At 45.3% G+C, this 23,452-nt stretch overlaps 1 pseudogene; it reads right to left on the bottom strand.

Moving 5' to 3' along the window:
* The window catches only part of LOC146200932 (alcohol dehydrogenase class-3 chain H-like), a 136,912-nt pseudogene that overhangs the window by 54,593 nt on the left and 58,867 nt on the right, over positions 1–23,452 (bottom strand).

Raw genomic sequence — 23,452 nt, 5'->3', positions numbered from 1 at the left:
CTTTTATACGGGCAGCTTTGCATGGAGGCGATATTTAAAACGTTCCTAGTTACACTCCTCCTAGAAAATAAAATTGCATTTCAAAGTCGGCTACTTCTATGCTTGTACGAGCTTATAGTTTGTTGGCAATCTACGCCCATGCAAATTAAGTACTGCCGCCCAGGCAAATTAAGTACTGTTGCTAAGGTGACCATAGTGAGAGGCCAGTAACTATTCCTGGCCTCGGTTGTAAGCTCCGCTGTACATAGTTTCATTCACTCTACCGTGTCGCGGCCAGACTGAATTTAGGGGCGTGCTCTCTCTTTCCGCGGTAGTGGCCGTGTAAAGTTGAAAAAGCGGTGAAATGAGGTAATGTATCTCTTACTCTAAGTCTTGAAGCCGAAACCAACTGTGCGTTACACTGATCCTTTTCTGCTAGCGGTGTTAAATCATGATTAGAAACACAAATACATTTCTACACCGGTTGCAATTTCATAAAAACAGCCGGCTGTTGTGTGAAGGCCGCATTTGCCATCAGCATGCAGATTCAGTGCACATTAGAACCATGATAAGGAAATAACAAATATGAAAAGGAAATAACAAGAAGAATAAGACTGGGATGGAGCGCATTTGGCAAGCACTCACAGATTATGTCTAGCAGCTTACCGGTATCGCTAAACAGGAAAGTATATAACAGTTGCATCTTGCCTGTACTGACCTATGGGGCTGAAACGTGGAGGCTAGCCAAGAGAGCTCTACTTAAGTTGAGGACAACCCAGAGGGCTATGGAACAAAAAATGGTAGGGGTAACATTAAGAGATCGGAAGCGTGCAGAGTGGGTCAGAGAAATAACTCAAGTTACCGACATTCTAGTGGAAATTAAGAAGAAGAATTGGGCATGGGCAGGACATGTAGTGCGAAGAGAGGATAACCGATGGTCGCTTAGGGTAACAAACTAGATTCCAAGGGAAGGAAAGCGTAGCAGGGGGCGGCAGAAAGTTAGGTGGGCGGATGAGGTTAAGAAGTTCGCAGGGGTCAAGTGGATGCAGCTAGCACAGAACCGGGTTAAGTGGAGAAATATGGGAGAGGCCTTCGCCCTGCAGTGGGTATAGTCAGGCTGATGATGATGATGATAAGCAGTGCTTACCGAGCAACTAGAAAATGACAGGTATATTTATTCACTTGCCATGCGTCTAAGCTAAAAGCTGCAAGAGACGTGTCACAAACTGCATTTTTTTAAGCTGCGCGTGTGTGTTTCCTTCTTTTTTCGTCCTTGTCTTCTTTGCGCTACGTTTTCCTAAAATGCGAATGCACCAACTCTCCCAATTTAGCATTCTTGTGCAGTTCCTAAAATGCGTGGTTCTTAGTTGTTTCAAGATATAAGAACAAAGCGAAATAGTGCATGCAGATGTGACACTTACTGGTCGCATGGACTGGTATGTGATCTCAATTTCTATTTATTTCTGGAATTCATGTTTCGTGCTTTGGAGTCCTCCACCGCATTTATTTTCCACGTGTGGATTAAATTGGTTGGCACACAAATTAAATTCGCTGGCGCATGTATTAATTACGTTGGCACTCGGATTAAATTGGTTGGCACTGACATTATTCAAGTTGCCGCTTGGATTATATATGCTGGCGCTATGATTAAATCCTTGGCACTCGAATTAAATTACAATGTGCTTAGATTATATCAGTCGGCGCTCAGATTATTTCGCTGGCGCTAGGATTAAATTCACAGGGAAAACCTGTAGTCTAGCCTGACCTACCGGAGTGAAGTCTTCAAGCTTAGGACAGGGAGAATAAGGTCTGCAAGAACAAAAATTCACTGTTTCAGTTCTTTATGAAACGATACATTAGGCAGGTATCACCTCTGTTGTGAACGTTTTTGGCCACTGATAGAAATGACTAGTTCCTTACAGCATCAAACTAATGTTGTAAACACAAAAACGACAAATGGGTAATTCCCCATTTCCTCGCTGTATACAAGTGCCAGTATACGCGCCACAATCTTCCATCCTAATTATTACTCTCACATCAACACCCTGATGCCGGTTCAACGACTGCAGCTTTTCTCCAGTTTGTGATTTCAAGCTCCCGCTCCACAATGCGTTTTCTTGACGTTGCTTGGCAATCTATAGCTCATTAGGCCTATCATCATTCCTTCCAATTTGTGCCTCATAAAAAGATTATTTGCCGTATACTATGCACAATTTTTTGTCATCTTATGTTGTTTCGTTTCCCTATAGAGCAATATAATTACATTGTTCAGGAAGCTCGCTTGTATTGATTGTAAGGGTTGCATAAGCATCGTCGAGCGATTTGATTTCAGATATTTATTTCCAGTCCCCTTCATGGATCACTGCCTTGTCGTGGTGGAGGGGCTTGCGAAACTCGATGAAGTCGTGAGCTCTGCTGTGTAGGGCCACCCAAGATAGACAGGTCACGGCAGAGAGTTCTGACAAAATGTGATTCACTGGAGAAGGTAATGGCAACCCACTCCAGTATTTCCTGCCAAGAAAACCCTATGGCCAGTCACAATACCATTAATGATATGGCGCCGGAAGATGAGCCCCCCAGGTTGAAAGGCGTCCCACATGTTACTGGGGATGAACAAAGGGCGATTCCTAGCAGCTCCAGGATGAATGAAGCGGCTGGGCTAAAGCCAAAAGGACGCTTAGTTGTGGATGTGTCGGGAAGCGACCGGAAAGTCCGATGTTGCAAGGAGATATATCACATAGCAACTAGGAATGTAAGATCTATGACGCAATGTAAACTGGATGTCGTCAAGCGAGAAAGGGACAGATTGAACATTGATATCTTGGGTATCAGCGAGCGCATCCTCGAGGCACTGCAGATGAAGTTATGTGGTGTTAGCAAGATAGTGAGCGATCGGAAAGCGTGGCGTGACATGGTCCATAGGGTCACGAAGAGTCGGACATGACTGAACGACTGAACTGAACTGAATTTATTTCCAGTAATCAGCCACGCAGAATATCTGGTGGAATGTCGGTGTGATTGCGGACATACGCGATCAAGCAACCGCAGCAAAGAGCCGCAGTATCGCCTCAAACCCTTAAAGGCAGAACTCAAGTGTCCCTACAGGTTTTTCTTGCATGTTGGCCCTAGCTTGTATTGTATTGACGAAGCTTGAGCAGCGAGCAAGCCATCGACGAGCAGCTGCTGGCGAAAGCGTTTGCTATCGCCACTGCACAGGACGGCGGTGTGCCCGCGGTTGTGCGTTAGTCTGTCTAACAGCGGCGTGAATTTCACTTTCTTCAAAACCCAAGTAAATGAAGTTTTGTCCTGCCACGTGACCTGGTAGTCTGCGTGGTGGATTTTAACGGTGCTGGGAAGTCCGTGAGCCGTGGTCCGGGCGCATGCGAAGCATTAAGCTTGAGATATCGCACTGAATATTTCCTGCAGCACGAATGTTGAAATGTTAATCCTGGGCTGACAAACTCCACTGCAACCATACGCTCTATGCTGCAAGACGTATATATCAACAACTACTGCACGCATAAGAAATATTACTCGGACAGCAAAACAAAATCAGGCACTCTAACACACTCTGACAAGGTTTAGGAGCGCGACCACTCATTTGTTTACCTTTATGGGGCCACTAGAAAAATACCGCTATCTTAAATGTGGGGGAAGTATATACAAGATGGCAGTATTCAAAGGCTGAGGCAACATTCTATTGACAGCCAAAAATAAAAACAAAATTACGAGACATTTTGGCGACTAAAGTGGTGAAAGGCGAAAGCCTGAGTGCAGCATTCTGCTACGTATTTGTTACGAATATGGCGGTGAATGATGCTTCGAGTAAAGAGGGTGACTACTGTTTTGCATTCCTCCCTTATTTTGCGGCATGGTTCATACGTACGCGGAGAATTGTGACAGATACTGCGCCTTTGTTATTTTGGAAATCGGTTTACAACGTCGCTGATGCCTGCTCTACTAATGCCTCCTGTCAGTGTAAGACCTATGAGTGTAAGGCGCTGCATTATTGGGGTCACTTAAGCTCATCCTTTAAAGGCATGACGTGAGAGCCTAAGCTATCAACCCACATATAAGGTCATGCTTCAACCAAGCCGTATGGACGTGCCTGCGTGTCGTAGGGGTAACGAGAGTGCAAATGGTTCTGGCAGGCTGATTTTGATATCACCCTCCCATATGAAAGGAGTGACCCGATTTGGCAGTTCCTGCCTAAAGCGTGACAACTTTGCTGACGACAGCAATGAGCCATGAAACCTTAATATTTACTGCGAACTGTTACGAAGTCGAAGTTTCGGCGAAGTGCTAGTAGCCTGCCACTTGCCGTATTTCCACGCGCCGTTCAAATGCAGCCTTCATGGTGAAAGGTTAAAAATTTCCACCCTCCTCTTTTAAAGCCGTGTTTTCAGTGGATGAGCCGGAAGAGCTGAGAAGGTGGACGCATTTTTGTAAGTTGACTTTGTAGGTACCCATTGAAAGACACGCTCAGGAAATTAGTATCTCAATCTTAAATTTATATTACTTTTGCGGCTGTGCTGCTATTGAGAATTCACCAGAAGACCTCAATGCATGGCGGCTGAGACTAGATACCAGCCTGGCGCGACCAAGCTGTGTGAGGTTGTCAAAGTCAGGACGGGGAGATTGAGTTCTGAAATCAATGACTCCAAATGCGGATATAAATGAAGTCAGCCTTCACCGAGAAATGGGAAAGTGTAGGAAATTGTTCTAGTATTTTTTAAAAATCTGTCTTGGTTGTTGATCAATAGAGAAAATATTCCATAAATATTTTCTGGCAGAAATGTTTTTGAGTATGAAGCAGAAGAGCTGAAGTTAAAACAATCACCTATGCTATCGTATGTTTCAATAACTTCCGTTTCCTTCGTATCTGTACCCCAAGGAGCATCCGATGTTTGTACGGTTACTTGCTCAATAGGTTAATGAGAACTTCGGTTCTGGCAGCGTTGATTCCATAAGTAGAATAAGGGGTTCCCGCACCGTTTCAACCTTCTTAATACCCTGCAATGCCACATTAGTGGCAATACATAGAGCAATACTTCCGCCACTATGGAGAAGAATGATGATGATGATGACGATGATGAACAATATCAAAGTTACTCAACACGCTACATTTATATTCATGGAAGAAGATTGGGCAGCTGCCGCTGAAAGTGACTGATCAAAGCACCATGCGCGAAATTCAGTGGACATGGGTTAGGGCGCGACAAACGGTGCATGCTTATTTACACAGCGATTATCTTCGACAAATATACTGCCTGATATACTAAGAGGCTGGAAGAGTGTCATTCATGCTGCTCACGGTAGTCGGGAGGAATGGGAACGTCCTCGCATTTCGGGAAAAACCTCAACCTGATTGTGCTGGAAGGTATTAAGGTAAGAGTGAAAGAACGCGAATGCTAGAAGGCACAGTCGTGAAGGAGGAGGAGAAATTTGTTAAATACTGTTTTGGCATGTGCGCGGATGAGGGTAGTCCTCTGTTCAGGACTTCGCTGGACCTCTGCCTTCTACCTCTATCTCACTCTCGTTTTACTGTCGAGGTCTTTTTCCTGGAGAATAAACACACTCTGCGCTCCGAGATGCCTTGACCAGCGCCTGGGATTGATGGCTGATTGCATCAAATCTGATAATCACAACTTAAGTCAGTCATAAATCGACCGTTACTTGACAAGGAAGCGGACGCGTGTCGATTCGAATGCCAGCGCCAAATGAAGAGGATCCTTGTGTGGTTTCAGCGTTCCTCCACGGCACAGTACGCGTAGCAGCTAGTTGTAATGAGTTCTGGGCCAGAGCACTGACCCAGGAAAGAACTGCTCCAAATGACAAAGTCAGTGCGACGGCCCCTTTGGAAGAATGGCAGCTGTGCGCTTTGACTTATAACAAAAGCTTAGCCACCCCGGCCGCGCCTTGTTCTCTGCCTCTCTTTTCTTTCCCTCTCGCCTTGTTTTGTCCAGAAAAAGAAAGGCTACGCGCATAGCTGCCTTCTGCGTTATAATGACAGTATTGTAATGGGTATCATGCGGCAGCAGGATTTACATAAAATTTTAAACAGTTTCACCAGCAAATGCCCCTAAATGGATGACGATCTAAAAATATTTCCGTCGATATGCCCGCAAATGAAAATACCTCAACAGCTACCCTTACAAAGTGCAATCAGTTTGTTTCAGTCCAAAAGTACTAATACTGCTTGAACAGAATACTTTTAGGCCACCATATCACTGAAAAGCCGGCGTTAGCATTGTGGTTGTTACGCAAAACTAAGCGCGTGATTTCGTATCAAAATTGTGTTGCGACATTTCTTTAATTCTGCAGCGTTCAGAAGCAGCCATGCCATTTCGCTTTCCGCAAGTGCCTCATAAGCGCAAACTATGCCGAGTGGGCAGGGAGTTGCCCAGATAGAATTGGACTACGGATCGGCCGAGCAGTTCGCGCCCTCGACAATGTTCCACCTACGATGACGTCGGCTAAGTGGGCGCCGCGCCCTCATGAGAAAATAAGAATACATAACCTGCAGTTATACAGTGACAGGCTCCCCTTTGTGTGTGCAAAAACAAGCACTTTGAAGGCGTACATTGAACAAACTAGAAACAAAATGTTCATTTGGCTTAGGCTTAGTAAGAGCGCTTACGTTCCTCTATGTTGTTGCATTTGTTTACGCACGATGTTCCGATCACGAGAATTTACCAGCTGGCCCAGCTTTCTGCTCTCATCGTAATTGGAATAAAAATGTTATATGCATAGAACTAGGGTATTTCGAAGGTCGCAAGAGTGCGTACTGACAATAGCCAAAATCAGAAATGTATTTTGACATATACACCCCTCTAAGTTCCTGAATATGCATCGTGAATTCACAGATTTGGCCCACGACGAAAACAAAGCCGAATCTATATTGCTTATAAAGTGGCGCCCAAACTGTACCTAGAGTCTCGCGACAGAAATAAAAACCAAGTCGCCTTACAAAACAGTTCTGGAAGAATAGCGCAAGCAGCACATGGACATATAGTTAACGAAGCGAATTTACTAGGTTTCACTACGCTGACTAACCGCGTGATTCCCTCAAGACGGTAAGTGATGTGTTGCTTCGGAGTTTTACATAAAAACAATTAGCAACGACAACAGACACCTGAACAAACAAAAACAGCAAGATCCTGCCATGCATCAATGACTTTACCTACAATGTCACAAAAGGTCCGTCAGAAAGGCTGTCAAAGTTGTCTGCTCGGGAGCCGGCAAAGCGTAGTAAATGTGTCGAGCATTGAGAAATTCATAAAACATTGATCTGCAAAACAAGCAAGCAGACGGATTTTGCACCCATCTAGAGGTGTGCCATAGAGGGGCAAGTCCTATATCGAGCATGCTGAAAAGTGAATGGCTTAAAGGGCTGACCCGAGAAGAGGCTGCCTCAGTACAAGCTGCGGCCACGTCAAGTAAGCCTATTAAAGCGAAAGCTTTCATGGAGGAAAGCTTTACTACGCCATGTTCAGAGAGTTTCGCAGACTCAGTCGCTTTAATCTTCAGGGAGCTTCGGCCGCTCCAGAGCTGTGCCGGCTCGACCACGTGACCAGCACGTCACTGTTCCCGATGGTTCCGCCACCGGCGCGCGCGCTCTCTCCGTCACAGAAGCCGGGGCCGCCGCACGTGCGCTATGCGCGCTTCATTGTTGATCCCAGCAAAGCTCGGCCAACTCGGAACATTACATAGAGGACCTTGCGATGTCATCAGCAGGCGGCATGCTTGCACTTTGTATAACTAGGTTTAGGGACTCCAACTTTCAGCAATTTTGTTTTTACTTTCCAGAGATGCTGGATGGCAAAAACAAAAGCAAAAAAAAAAAAAAATCAAGACGACCATGTGAAGGTGCTCTAACTTGGATTGCGAAACACAAACTCCGGTCCGTCGGAAATGGTTTTCCCGAGGCTTAGTTCTGCACTGCAGCTTCTTCGTGTACTTAGCAATGCTGCATAAATTAACAGATACAGCACGTGCAAGCTTATTGCATGTCTGTGTATCGATTGCATTTGCTATAGATTGGCTCCTGCTGCTCGCCGCCTTAGCTAATTCCGTCGGGTTGCTTCTCAAAGTTTCTAACGTCCTCTGCACGCGCATCGCCTGCTTCGCCAAGCTTTCAAGAAAGGAACTTCTCGCCTACCATACCAGCCACACCTTCCTCGGGCGGTTTCGATCTCGGCTATGATGCTTGTAAAGGGAATTTGTGCGCTGGCAGATGGAACCTTGAATGTTTACAAGTCACAGCTTGGATGGACCTCAGTGAGAGTTTTTCAGCCCTCATCTCGTCTCACTTGCACATATTTGGCACAATACGCCCGCCATAGATAGAGGGAAAATAAACTGCAGGGGAAATTTGATTCAACGACTGAAGGGGAGGGAGGGATATAGCACAGGTATAGTACTGGTTTGTTATTTTTACACTTTTGTTACTCGGATGGTTACTAGACTTAGTTCATGTTGAAAAGCTTATTTTGGACAGCAGGAGAGAGAATAGCTCCTTGTTCTTCATATCACGTAGGCGCCTTTTGTAGTGCTCTTTCATGCCCCTGGCGTCCTGCATAAAACTCCAGTGGAAGCGGTTATCATGACATCTACAATATCACTGCAAGCCCCGCATTGTAGCCTTGACGACAGAGTTTAGAAAAAAAATACGGGAATAGGGTAAGCCAGATTAATTATGAGGACTTGGTGTAAGCATAATGCCTGAGTGCCAGCCGCCATCCCTCTTCTCCATTAATTCAGGCATTCTAGCCAAGTTTACATCACTCTACTTGCGACTTCAATACCTCCACACGTGGTGCTCCCTTCGTTCAACGAGCGGTAGGAGATCTGTGCCTTGTTCTGCCATGCGTCTTTTGCTCATATTTTCTGATTAAGATATGGTGGCGTGTAGTTTGCCCGTGCACTTTGTCAAAACTTTAATATTGCTTCTCCTCCCGTCTAAAACATAAGGGGCCCCCAAGCTTCACCAAAAGGATCTTTAACAGCCTCATCATCTCGAAGTTTTTGTATATCTTTAAGGTCTGTTTCTGGAGAAAAAAAAGCTCAGTATGTCTAACATTTCGTTGGACACTTACCCTTAATTTGTAAATTGGCCTATAGGAAAGCAAACGCGCAGCATCTCTCGCAGCTTTCGCTGGACACGTCCACCGAGCCGGTAACACTACAAGCTTGTACTTTCGGTAATACATTCCGAAAATTCTGACACCTCTCGACGACACCTGAGCCAAAATTGGGGTACGGCGGCGGCTTTTCGAACCGAACGAGCTCTATATACGCTCTGGCTTAAAAAACAATAAAGAAGCCGAATGCTCAGGAACCTGCTTATGCTTGAGCTGATGCCTGAAAAACGAAAATCGTCGGATCAAGAAGGCTGTGTGAGAAGGCGGTAAGGCTTTCGCATACATGGCTTTCGCACACATGATTGCTATATCGAGAGGGTTCGTACAAGCCCCGATTTCCTCACGGTGCACTTTCCAGGCTGCATCGAAAGGGCGCTCAGATCTAACTCCGGTGGCGAAGATACGCTCTCACCTTGGCGACCGCAATCTCCGGCAGTACGGTATAGTTGCTGAAGGTGCTTGTGCCCATAAAGTGGTACAGCTGCTTGCCCTTGCAGGTGAACCGCGTCGTGCCGTCGGGCATCAGGCCGCGGCTCTGGGTGGAGCTGCGAGAGAACGGAGCAGTGATCATCTCATGCGTGTTTGCATGAAGCGTCTGGGCGGACGCCGTCTCTCCTACTGTTAACTTGGACCTCAAGCCAGGGTCACTGATTCAATGCTTCAGAATACTCCAGAACCGACAGTACATACACCAAACTAGATGGGACAACAAATATTCTCTACTCTGTCTTTATAATCACTCAAGGTGCCATGTCAGCTGAGCCCAATTCTAAACCTTACATTGTTAGGTGACTTCGACATGAAGATATATCAGGTTTACACTCAGAGTGAACTATATATACCACAGTCCCGCTAAACCTGGGCATCAGAAAATAATGCAATTGCGAAGAATAATACAAAGGGAAGGCACTGTTTAATGCCCGCTTTCAGGGCAAGGGCGACACGTGTCCCACCGAGCATGGCTCTCCAGCTTTAATCACGCTAGCACTGCCGAGAAGGCGAAGTCGTCGCACAAGAATAGTAATCGTAGAAAGGCAATTTAAAAACCGCTAAGTGCCCTCTTTTCAACGGCAGTGGTTGGCCGACAAATGCAGTTACTGTTTTTCGATTATAATTTTTTTTATGCAAGTTTGCCTTAAGGCATAGTGTAAAATCCCGTGTAAATTATCTTCCGTAAGGAAGCAGTGAAGGCTCCTGCCCTTATCGTTGTCGGTGAGCCATTTTGAGAAGTCCTCGTCCCTTGTTGCGGTTAGTTCCACTTCCTGCAGAATCTGAGTCCTTGATGCCCTTGTCCCTGCACAAGTCCACAACAGGTGGCGAACATCCACTTCTGCAGCTGGTGCGGAACACTTCGGACATGTGGTGGGTCCGAGGTCTTCTTAAAGTTCCCATCGGCATGTATACCGACGGCGTGGGGACCACCTCAGCTCTTATCCTTCTAAGGGAATCCTCCTCCAATCTCGTCTCGTTCTATTATAATCCTGCGCACGTTTCGTTATAATTCTGACTTTCCTGGCATTTCAACAGGCAAAAAGACCGCTGTTATGCGCATCGCAGAAACTACTCACGAAAGGAGAGCTCTATGTGCTTATCTTAACACCGCATTGAGGAGAAGCTTAAGCTTTTATACCATTTATGACGCCGTAGCACGGGCACCAGTCTACTACACACACTAAATCAAACATCACACCTTTATAGTCGCTAGATGTAGGGTAGCTAAGTAAATTATATGCATAAAACAATGCTCAAGATCGATCTTGGAACATATTCATTGAGATATAGCTTCAGAATAATGTATATTAAAGACATCATAAGAGCAAACTATAGAAGATTGCGATCTTCCGTAGCATAAAATACTAAGGTGTAGTCAAGGTGAGAAACTTGATTCGCATTTCTGTACTTCGGTGTCCTGACTCTAACGCCTGAAACAATGTTGGAGTTGCTGCTCATCTGTAAAGTGAGACAAACACTGCACATGGATCGCAAAAGCGGATCTGTGCACACTTTAACTATTACATTACTGGTGAGAGCTTCAGATATATTCTGACCGATATGTTTTGATGTAAAGAATAATGATAGAAGAAAAAGAAGGAACGCCTGACGTCCATCCTCACTAAGCAGAAAAATTCCGTCCTTCCGTCATTACAGCATAAAGAAAACAATAAAAGGCACGATGTAATCATAATGTATAAATCCAAAGGCTTTTGTGGGATCGTAGCACCATTTTAGACTAACTAAACAAAATACATACAAAACGAGCTTTAACAATTTTCGATATAACGAAAGTCTCGATTTAACGTATGAGGCTCCTGCGCCCCTCTTGGCCTTTTGAAATACGCGCGCTCTATCCACTCCGTCTTGATGCGCGCGGACGTAGCACAACTGCGCATGTGCATACTTTATCGCGGGGCGTGATATGTGCTCGGCTTGAGGGTGGGCCGTGATAAAGACGGCGAAGAGCCAAGAACAGGAGATTCCATAGGAGCGCGTCTGGGGACGCGGTCACGCTGTCAGCGAGCGGCACGATGTGTCCTGGCTGTAAACGGAGGGCGGATCGAGGCCCTGCCAGTATGAAAACGGAAGCGGTGCCTCCTAGGAAGGATTAGGCTACTTGCGTGAGTTGTTGCCAACCGGGAATCGATGTCTCTCGTACCGCTAGGAGCCATTTTGCCGTGCCGCATCCCCCTATTCGCGCCCTAATTTGTTTTGCCTTGTCGCGCCGTGTAGAAGCACAGTCCCCCATTCTTTTTCAAATTTAGGCATAGCGCTGATGCAGGTCTCGAATGCATTCTTTCGATTTACAATGGCTCCCTATGTTATATCGTTTCAGAGTGCTTTTTGTTGACCCAGAATAAACCGGTGTTTTTATACAGACTGGATTTGTGGCTCGTCGGGCGAGACCATTTGTCGCGAACCCGTTTTAAAGAAGGCGGAGGCTTCAAACGAATATATTCTGTTTCCTAGTCAGACGCCCACGGGGTCCAATACTTTGAGTAACACGAAATAACTTAACCAATTTCACTATCTATTATTTTGTAACGGACTTTTTGTGGAAAACTGCAGGTCAAAAATCATATATGTGGTCTATTTTTTTGAAAACGTTCTAACATCTATTCCCTGTGAGCGAACGGTAACATCGTGGAGAAGCGTTGTTCCGCTTTTGCAGAACTTCGAGGCAAAAAACGGGAGATTTATTGATCTGAACTTAACAAATTTTGCTAACCCTAAAAAGCCTCCCCGTCGTCCCTGTGCAGGCAGCGACGCCGCATGACGACAGCGGGTCAAGTTTGGATGCCCTTGATCTGCTGCGATAGTCTGTTGGAGGAACACATGAAAACTCCGTGCAGATCTTGCTTACAAACTACAAGCAAGCAAATATCAGAGACTTCTTTGCTAGGAAAGAAGATTGTAGTTTCTGGGCACCTTTCTTGCCGACATACAATTTTCGTTGCTTTTTTCATACGCGATAGATATCGGTGTCGGTCGTCTACGCAGGTAGCAATTTCAATGTAGCAACATAGTAGAGTGGGCAATGTCTGCTGTTACATTTCAAAAGACCTAACGGTAGAACTTCCTCTGTTCTTCGTATAAGTTGCGCTGTTGCGTTCTTTCAAAACGGCAATTCATTTTCGTCGAATTTACGCTTTGCTAATATCATGCCGCGGTACTTCCTTACATCCGCTACACAACATAAGGATAGTGTAAGGAAGAAGATGATACAGCGCCGACGCTAACGACGATGTAGGCGCCGATAAAATGGCGCGCGCTCTGAGAGCTTGGACTGTCTTGTTCGGACAATATTGTGCTTTGCTCTACAATCGTCTTGTGTCACTGGTCGCCGTCTCCAGTCCTTCGAATAACCCCCAATAAACCCCTCTACATTTAGTGGAGGTGCGAGGTGGGATTATGTATAGGATTTTATAGGATTATGTGACCGAGGAATTTAACGAAGGTATTTAACAAGGAATTTAACGAAGTTCCTTTTTTAACGAAATAATACGCGGATCCCCTCAACTTTGTTAAAACTGACTTTTAACTACTATATCGACCAATTACTTCCTCAGAGCGTTGAGCCAGTGTGGCTTACAGGCACAGGGAGAGTAAAAAGTACATAGATAGTAAAAAAAAAAAGATGTACGGGGTACACCCGAAGGAGCTTATGTCCTGTGAATGTGTAGGCATTGTTGCTTTAGCGCTTCAAACGGAATCTTGTTACTCTTGCCTATAGTTGAGTAATTAAATTTTAGGTCGGCTAACAAACTTTTTTGGCGTGGATTAGCACTAGATTGCTATGGCTCTTCCATTGTTTACGGCATGGTCTAATAACGCCGCTTTTTGGAAAATACTTTAGGCGAAGCCGCGTTCCCGTAGCGATAAGCATAAACGTTTTCATATTTAAAAAAAACATCAGCATTACACCGTTACATCAAAATGAAAGTCAGGGGCTCTAAATTGTAATGATTGAAAACTACATTTCATAGCAGCACATGCGAAACATAAGAATATATTTGAGATCACAGAAGAGCCATGCTCTGTAGAAAGAAACATGCATAAACAAAGAATTCAACTTGAAGACTTAAGGCAATGACCCATAAATCTGTAAACACTGACCTGCGATGCCAGCATCTGCAGTGTCGGTCAATACTTGGCATCTCTGCGGTGCGTTTGGTGCACGTCTCATTTTTGATCGCCAAATAGGGTACGAAGAGGACATGTGGAACGCAGCACACAAAGCAGAACCACCGTTTGGTTACATACAGCATCCTGCGGAACTGCCATTTTGATAGCTGAATTTGTGCCTTTTCTGGGAATAGCTAATGATGAGGTGTAATATTTTGTTATAAAAGATAAATTTTCTTCTGAAGTTGTAAAATTTTATTTTAATGTAACGTAGCTAATGTACAGTGAAAGGCTCTCTCAAGTCAGTGGCCTTTACGAACGTTCATTAATTCGACTGCCGTCCAGCACATAGGAAAAAAAAAGGCAAACGTTATGTCTTCTCAACTGATTACAGTTCAAAGGCAGGGGCTTTATTTCGTCTTACCTGTTTTAGATCAGTGTAAGACGATTGGAAGTCAACCCAATTACCCGTGCTCGAACATGATCAGTTTGAATACACTGCGATGTTTGTTTTTTTAGTGGGAAAACCCAACAAATGGTCATGGTAAGTCATTGGTCTTTCAAGGCTGAGTCACTGATTTTCTCACAGCCTGAGTCACTTTGGGACGTTAAACGCGCAGAGCTAGAATTAACTCTCCCTGTTTGTTAGGCGAAACCAGTGGGGACATTGGAGCCATTATATTGGACTGAATATACTTTGAATTACCTGCACGAGGACGCGTGATTCCGTTCTCTCAACGGTATGGATGGATGGATGGATGGAATATAGAAGCGTTCCCTTTGAAAAGGGGTGGTGGCAGTAGCTATCATGCTCATTTTTCTCCATATATCTTAATTATTGTTTTAGATTGGTTAACTATACCATCATTCTATTTATCTAGTTTTTGGTTCAACATTGTACTAACGTCATGTCACTTTTCTGCTTTTAAGCCACCAATCTTCCAGTCGTTTTTTGCTAGCTTCCACCGCCGGTTTATTCACCCGACCACTGGTATCTCTAAACCCCAGAGCTTCAAGAACAGTGACTGTGCCTGTATCGACTTCCGGATGGATGCCATTACATTCGAGTATAATATGGTCAATTGTTTCACTGGAGTTACCACATACAACACGAGGGTCCTCTTCATTGTTAAATTCCTTTTTGTAGCTGCGTGTTCTAAGGCACCCTGATCTAGCCTCAAAAAGTAGGGCACTGCCTCTTGAGTTATCAAAGAAAGCTTCATTTCTGATCTGCCTTTTCCACTTTCGGTATAATGCCACACTGTTTCTTTTCCATCGAATTTATTCAATTTTTACCTTCTGTGTTTATCACCTGTTGCTTAACGCTCTTTATTTCTTCGTCCTTGTGACCAGCATACTTACTGATTAGCTTCCTAGTTTTTTTCCTCCATTGTGAGTCAACGCTTTTTAGGTATAGGTATTTAAATTCTTTAGCTGCCCATCGGTTACTATGCAATTTCCTCAGGCGTTCCTCATACAATACTTTACTCTGAGCTTCCCGTGCTTCGAAAGATTTCCAGCCCATATCTCCCTGTACCGCCACATTCGAGGTTTTGCCGTGGGCACCTAGTGCTAATCGTCCAACGGCTCTCCGATTTATTTCTAATGTCGACTGCACCTCTTATTTTAGGCACAAAACCGCATTTCCGAAAGTAATCCCGGGCACCATATGTCCTTTCCAAGTGCCTCTCAAAAGCTCATACTTGTTGTATCCCTACAATGCCCTACACTTCATTATCCCAGCATTTCTTCGCCCTTTGGGCTTAAGTAATTGCTCATGCTTTTCAATGTATGCCAATCCTTCGTTTATCCATACCCCCAAATATTTATATTCTGCTACTCTAGGTATTTCATGGCCTTATATTTTAAGACCCTGATCAGTTGAGCCGTTGAAAATCATCAGACCCTATTTAACTGCGCGAAAACTGAAGCAGAGCGTCCCCTTCGTCTCCGCAATACTCAACTAGATTTTGCAATTCTTCCCGACTCTCAGCTAGCAGCACAGTATCGTCTGCATACATCAAACCGGAGAGGCGCTGCTCTACCGCCTTTCCACCCAATCTATATGACAGGTTAAAACCTAGGATACTGTTTTGTATCCTCCGTTCCAGGTTTATCATATAAAGCATGAACAGCAGCGGTGATAGAAGACAACCTTGTGTTAATCATTTGCATACATTGACAGCTTCCCTGTAATTTCTACCTTGTTATCTCGGTATATTTCCTGTAGGAACAGAGTTATCTTATAACCGATACCTTCTTTTAATATGTTCCACAGGAGTTCCCTGCTTACGTTGTCGTACTACGCCCTGTTTAAATCCAGGAAGGCGAAATACAAATGTCTATTTTGCGCTCTAGATATTTCGATGCATTCGGTAAAGGCTATCATCTAAGCGCCTACCATTTTTAAAGCCGTTCTGAAGTTCTTCAAGTATCTTGTTACTTTCTCCCCATGCTTGCACCTTTAATTTCACCGTCTGCATGGCCAACCTGTACATAATAGATGTTATGGTAATCGACCTGTAGGATTTTACTTGCATTTTTTCTCCTTTTCCTTTATAAGCCAAATTCATTTTAATCTGCCACCAGCTGTCCGGAATTTGCTTATTCGTTATTACTCTTTCCAAAGCTTTTAACAACGTTTCCATACTTCTTGGACCAAGCTTATTAATCAGCTTGATCGGAAATCCATTTATTCCTAAGATGTGTTTTTAGGAATATTTTTTTCTGCCTTTTTCCAGTTTAGATTGGTCAGTTCTAAGCAGCTTTGTATTCTGCTATCTTGTGTTGCTTTCTGATTTGCGGAAATTACCCTATCGTCGATCTTAAATGACTCGGCTATAACTGATGTGATGTAGTTCACTGCATTGTCTCCCTTTAAACAATTTCCCTCCTTAGCTTGAATCTGGAACTGCTTTCTTTGATTCTTTTTACCTAGCCAGCTTATATGGTTCCAGAATTTTCTTAGTCCGCCTCTAGAGGCACCGTGTATATCAGCCATCCAGCAATCGGTGGACTGCTTTATATTACTTTGGACGAGCGCGTGTACATCAAGTTTATTTTGTCGATATGATCCACATTTTTGGACGATTTCCTCCTGAGATACCTGTGCTTTCTTTGTCTGTCGGTGTAACATTGAAGCAGCCCGTCGTTGTTCAATGGCTTCCCTGATTTTCTTATTCCACCATCTCTGTGGCTTCCTCTTTCCATTCCAGCAGTTTGCTACTTTAACCTCCTAATTTTCCTTCTTTTGAGTAGTTCTACCTGTTCATAATCCCAGTCTTCCATGGGGCTTTTCTCTATTGCTTCTTCTAAGTCTGCTGCTATCTGCGTTATTTGGTCGTCGTTCATTTTGCGTTTACTTTTTAACTAAGTTCCATTTCTCTTTTCATCAAGGGCCCCATTTGTGGGCTAATACGTTTATGATCACTTCCCAGACTACGCTTCCCTTCTTCGTCTATTTCCTTTTTGTGACCTTGCTATAAATTTCCTGCGACCTTAGACAGTAGTCAATGGTCGTCTGCCTGTTGCAGAATTCCCACGTGATTTGTCCTTCGCATTTTGGTTCTCTATTTACTATAAATAGGTCGTGTCGCTCACAGAAATCTAGCATTAGCTTCCCGTTAAAATCCGTGTATCCATCCAGATCGTCGATGTGGCCGTTCATGTCCCACAGCAGAATAATGTCGGCCCCATCTCCAAACTGGCTTATATCATCACTAAGACATTCAACAAGATAATTGCTTTCTTGCCTGCATTGGTGTACTGTTTCTAAATAAACTACACCTAGCCAAGCCTTATGCCGGCAATGGTTCCTGAAACGCATATATATGTTCTTTACAAGATGATTTTATTCTTCGCCAATTTGTTTCCTGGTGCATCAACATACCTACCCCTCCCGCCTTTTTTCCGTTCTCATTCTGTTGCACCGTTCCCAGACGTAGCCTTCTATAAACAGCGGATCTTCTAGATTCCTGAGATGAGTCTCGCAAAGAGCGTACACACCTATTCTGTCATCATTCAACTGCTGTTCCAGCTCTAGCAGTTTCGCTCTTTTTCTACCTCCTGGCATGTTTATGTAGCTGATCCTAGTGCTAAATCTTTTTTTTTTTGTACTTTTCGTCCTCGACCTCATCCTTGCCATTTTTGGGGGGCTCAGCCTCCTTTATTATGCTTTCTTCTGCTTCACTTCTAACTACCTCTGTGCACGGAGCCCTCGCGGACCCCCTAAAAAAGCTACAGCTCTGCCTGCCAGGCGCCAGCCGAAATCTGCTCCCATCCTTCTGTTAAAATGAATGCTATCTCGCTGAAAAGACCTGCCAAAACCTTCTTTATGCCCCTCCCTGTTTACCTCAACCACTTCGAAACGCTTCTCCAGGCTTAACTTTCTTATGTCCTGATTAACTGTCACCAAGTCCTTTCCCAGCTTTCCGCTCGATCCTAGCACCTCCGGTACTGTGCATCTGCGCTTATTGTGTTATCTCCCTGATATCGTAAACTCCCTTAGGTGAACTTTCCACCACTCCTTTCACCATTTAGGACTCCCCTTAAGGTCCCCTGAGCAGAGTCACCTGGCGACAGATACCGGAAATATTGCGAAAATGAATAAGAGCGCATTTAAAGCCTGACGTACTGGTTGCTTGAGTGGAGTTCGGAGTTCGATTTTTACCAATTGATGATGATGATGGGCTACCGTTGGACATGATCATGTTTCTGGACCTGCACAGTATATGGCGGTCCAGAATGAATTTCCGGCATGCAGACGTTGATGCGAGGAAAATACGGCGGTATTTTCGCGAAGTCGTTGAGAGCGTTATTGAAGTTTTTAAGACACAAGACGAAGTGCCTGAGTGGCTTCCAAGAATGGAAGTGCTGCCGCACATGCTTGATTTGTAATGGATCACGCCGCCCTACATCGCGTGATTTCAAGCCATGTTGTGCGTTTGTGGAATAACGTTCTATATGTGTAAAACCTGAATATAAATTTGCCAATACAGAAAAAAAATCAATGTTGCAGTGGATTTACACTATTTACATGAACACTGAGCGAAAAAAAACATCTGTTCGAATCCTGTAAATAAAACGTTTTTCTAGATTTTGTTTTTGAATCGCAAGTATAAAATAATCTACCAAAATCTTTCCTGGGAGGCGTTCGTTCCCCTTTAGGTTGCATTATGTGACGTTTATAATTTTTAATAGCCGCCAAACTAGTCGTGAACAGAGCCACAAGATGAATGCATGACAACGGAAGCACTATTCAGTTACCTTCACCGTAATCATTTCCTGCCTCTCGGTAACAATCGCCGTTTAAACCCGCTGAGAGGCAAGCAGTGAGGAGAAAGAAGTTGCGGGTCCCTACCGTTGAGGAAACGGAATTACGCCACCAGAACACGTAGTTGTGCGCTCATGATACAGCTTAGCCAATCATAGCGATGGCGCAAACAATATCGGACTGTATTCTAGGTCGGTGTTGCGAAGGCGTAGCGGCAGAACATCCGCCTCGCATGCAAGAGTACCGGGGTTCAAATCCCGGTGCCGTGCAATTCTCCACCGGCTAAAAAAATCCGCGTGTCGATAGAATTGCATGCACAGGTTTGGGGTACGACCTGATGCCGGTGAACCCCTCCGGCAACGCACTCCCTCACCAGAACAGACGTTGGCCCCCCTGGTGCAGTAACTGGCCGCAACCTCTCATGATTAGTTCCATAAAACCCCGGCCCTCAGTCACCAGCCGCTGCGGAACAACTGACCACGGCGGCGGTCAGACCTATGAGGCAGCGGGGGGCACTAAGAATTCCTGGCTCCGCTGGACAAGCCGCCATTGGAAACTGACCCTGGCAACGTTTAATGCTAGAACCCTAGCTAGTGAAGCTAGTTTAGCAGTGCTGTTAGAGGAACTAGAGGGCATGAAATGGGGTGTCATAAGGCTTATAAAGGTTAGGAGGCCGAATGAGGCATATACTATACTGAAGGATGGGCATGTACTGTGTTGTCGAGGTTTACTGGAGGCGAGAACTAGGAGTAGGTTTCCGTGTCAATTAGTGTATAGCGGGCAATATAGATGAATTCTATAGTATTAATGAGAGGGTGGCAGGCATCATAATTAGGCTTAATAAGCGGTATAAACTGAAGGTTGGACAGACCTGCGCACCTGCATGTAGTTATGATGACCAGGCCGTTGAAAGCTTCTACGAAGATGTAGAATCGACAATGCAAAAAGTAAAGACGCAGTATACTGTACTAATGGGCGACTTCAGTGCCAAGGTAGGGAAAAAGCAGGCAAGAGACCAGGCAGTAGGTGACTATGAAATTGGTTCTAGGATTAGCAGAGGGGGGGGGGGGGAGGTTACTAGTTGAGTTTGCAGAGCGTAATAAGTTAAGAATCATGAATACCTTCTTCAGCAAACGGAAGAACTGGAAATGGACATGAAAAAGTCTTAACGGGGAGACTAAAAACGAAATTGACTTCATACTGTGTTCAACCCCCGCCATTATGCAAGATGTAGAGGAAATCGGGAAAGTGTGATGGAGTGACCCCAGTATGGTGAGGTCCCGAATTACCCTAAATCTGAAGAAGGAACGCAACAGATTAGTAAGAAAGAAACCCATCATAGAATTAGCGGTGAGAGGAAGGGCAGTAGAGTTAAGGCTTTCGCTACAGAATAGATGTTCAGCCCTAACCAAGGATGGCGACATTACCCTAGAAGCAATGAACAATAGTTTCAGAGATATCCTTACTGAGTGCGCTCTAGAAGTAGGCGGTAGGATAGTTAGAGAGGAAAGCGGTAAGCTGTCTAAGGGTACGAAAGATTTACTTAAAGAACGCCAGATTATGAAAGCTTCCAATCCAACAGACCAGATAGAATTGGCCGAGATATCGAAGCTAATCAATAAGCGCAAGGTGGCCGATATAAGGAAGTATAACATGGAGATAATTGAGCATGCTGTAAAATACGGGAGAAGCCTTGAAGCGATAAAGAAGAAATTGGGAGAGGATAACCGATAGTCGCTTAGGGTAACAAACTGGAATCCAAGGGAAGGAAAGCGTAGAAGGGGGCGGCAGAACGTTAGGTGGGCGGATGAGGTTAAGACGTTCGCAGGGGTCAAGTGGATGCAGCTAGCACAGAACCGGGTTAATTGGAGAAATATGAGAGAGGCCTTCCGCCTGCAAACGGTATAGTCAGGGTAATGATGATGATTCTAGGTCGGTGCAATGGTGCAGCTGATCCACAATGAGTTTGAAGCAAGTTCAGCGGAATATTGAGTGTGAGAGCAATATATGTCCCCATTCCAGACGCAATGGCTTCCATGCGTCTGTACCATAAGGAGGAGCCTATTGACACGTACCTGATTTTGGAGCAAAGGTTGGCGCGTGGGTGTTTGCAGAAGTCGCACTGCTTGCACTGGGGAACGTACAGCGGAATGACGCTGTCTCCTGTGCCAAAAAAGCAAATGAGTGAGATTTCCATTCATGGCATTACGATATTAGTCAGGAGAGGCAAATAAGAAGCTTAATTTTCATAAACCTTCCTTTGTCCATCCGACAGGGAGAACATAGGGAGGCGCATTTTGCAGCGTGTCTCAACAGAGTGTGCATGGGCAGAAAGGTCGCATAAACACGCGGATATATGTGTGAATGCCATTGCGCATTGCTGCCATAGATTGCGGAGAAGTACAGTTGCCCAAATCTTTAACTGGCGTGCGCGAGCGGCGACGTTTCTGTGCGTCAGCGCCATATGACGGAGGGAAGTTGGAAACAGGATGAGGCTAATCGCATGCTCACAAAGCACGCTCAGCTGGACGGAACAGCCTGGCAGACGACGCGTCCAGCTGAGCGTGCTTTGTGAGCATGCGCTTAGCCACATCCTGTTTCCAACTTCGCTCCGTCATAGGGCGCTGACGCACAGAAAAGTCGCCGCTCGCGCACGCCAGTTAAAGATTTGGGCGCCTGCACTGAAATTTTACTACGCGACGAGCTTTGCAGCATCAGAAATACAGAATAATACATTATTCACGAACGGAAGTAAAAAAAAAAAAAAACGTTTTCTGACCTCCTCGCCAGCGCGACAGAAAATTTCACGATGACGCTTCATATGCAGCAGCTTGTGGTTAGGCGCTTATGAAAATAAATTACTTCTTGGAGACCTGCTCCTTGAATAGAGATATCACAGAAATAGGATATGTGGTGCTGTGAGGGCGGTCAGCGAGTATACAAAAAGGCACGCGTCTGTGGCTAGAAAAGTAGCCTATGTATGGTTGTCTGTTATGACGGAATGGAGAAAGACATTTGAGCTTTGAGGTGCAAATTCACGAGGCTGAAAAACAAGGCCAAGTGCCCAACGCATAGGAAGAAGGAGAGCACCACACGGGGGGAAGGGGGGAGGGGGTTAAGTTCTCGCGTGAGTGAGCTGTGATTTGTGCCCTAGCCAATGTGTAACCTGCGTGTCAATTTAATGGTGGCACTGCACATTACTTAATCCCTTTGTCCGACAAGAACTGAAAGTACAGGCTGGGCGGCAAGCTTCATTCAAGAACGTACCGTGAAAAGCGAAGATCTGCTGCCGAGACCGACGATAAATAAGTAATGTCACACTGATACTTCACGCAGTGGTGACACTGTGCATCCACAGCTGCATATAGCTTAGGAAGAGTTTGTTGTCATGAAAACCGCTTGATTTCTTGGCGTAGCACGTGGCTCTTTGTCAGCAACTTCTTCGTTTTTTCCGCTCCCCTTCTGATCCCGAATAGTATATATGGTCCTTTCCGCAATAAATTCTCTGTTGTAAGTTAGTGCTTGTCCTGTCTCATTGTCGTCTCCGTCTTTTTTCCTGCGCTTTGCTTTTTAAGGCACCATGCCTAACCAACACACCCAATCCTGTTCACTTCTGAAAACCACTTCTATATCGCCCGAATGCCTCCCATTATGGTCCGAGCACGTACACTGACGGCAGACGGCAAAAAAGCCTCGCTATACACGGCAGAGCTGGGGAACTGCGCACGTGAAGCGTCGCGTCGTCCTATTTTCTGCTGCCCATATAGTATACACACGCGCGAAGGGAACAACAAGTCGGCGAATGTACGTAGAATTTCTAGGCAACGCCACTTCGGTAGATTGGCCCGGCGCCCCTTCCTACGGGCAACTGTGAGCAGTGGCAGGCGTACCGGGCTTGATGCGCGACACTCCGGGTCCAACGCTCTCCACAGTGCCGGCACCCTCGTGCCCGAGGACGCAGGGAAGCACTGTTCCCTCGGGCGCCGCTGGGCCGTCCACCACGAGCCCGTCCGTTGGGCACACGCTGGTGTGCATGATCTGCGAGAAAGAGAAGGGCTCGCTGTACCCTCCGGATGGAATCGAAAGAAAGCGTCTTGATTGAATCGAATATATGCGCCTTAATCCCGGCACTGTTGAACCTAGTTGATACGAACCTGAAAGAGCGCCCCGAATTCTTCGTTGTATACATCGCTTTGTTATAGGCGTACGCGATCTTGTTTGTAACTCTCGCATTGCAGTCCCACTAAGGAAACACAGTCCGCTTTTAGTATGGCTCTAAGCCGAGTTTCGGGAACTTTTACAACATATGCCTGCTCCCAATGCACACCACGTGCCTAACAAGCAGACACCGAAAACCAGGCGACTATGTCTTTTGCACCAGCATGCACCGCGATAAAGGTTGTTAGTCACTACAGTTTGAGGACGAGGAGAGGGCTGC

Source organism: Amblyomma maculatum, chromosome 2 (genome assembly GCF_055883805.1).
Source record: "Amblyomma maculatum isolate TAMU_Amacu chromosome 2, ASM5588380v1, whole genome shotgun sequence".
In the NCBI taxonomy this organism is placed as follows: domain Eukaryota; kingdom Metazoa; phylum Arthropoda; class Arachnida; order Ixodida; family Ixodidae; genus Amblyomma; species Amblyomma maculatum.
This window is presented reverse-complemented; position numbering and strand designations above follow the sequence as displayed.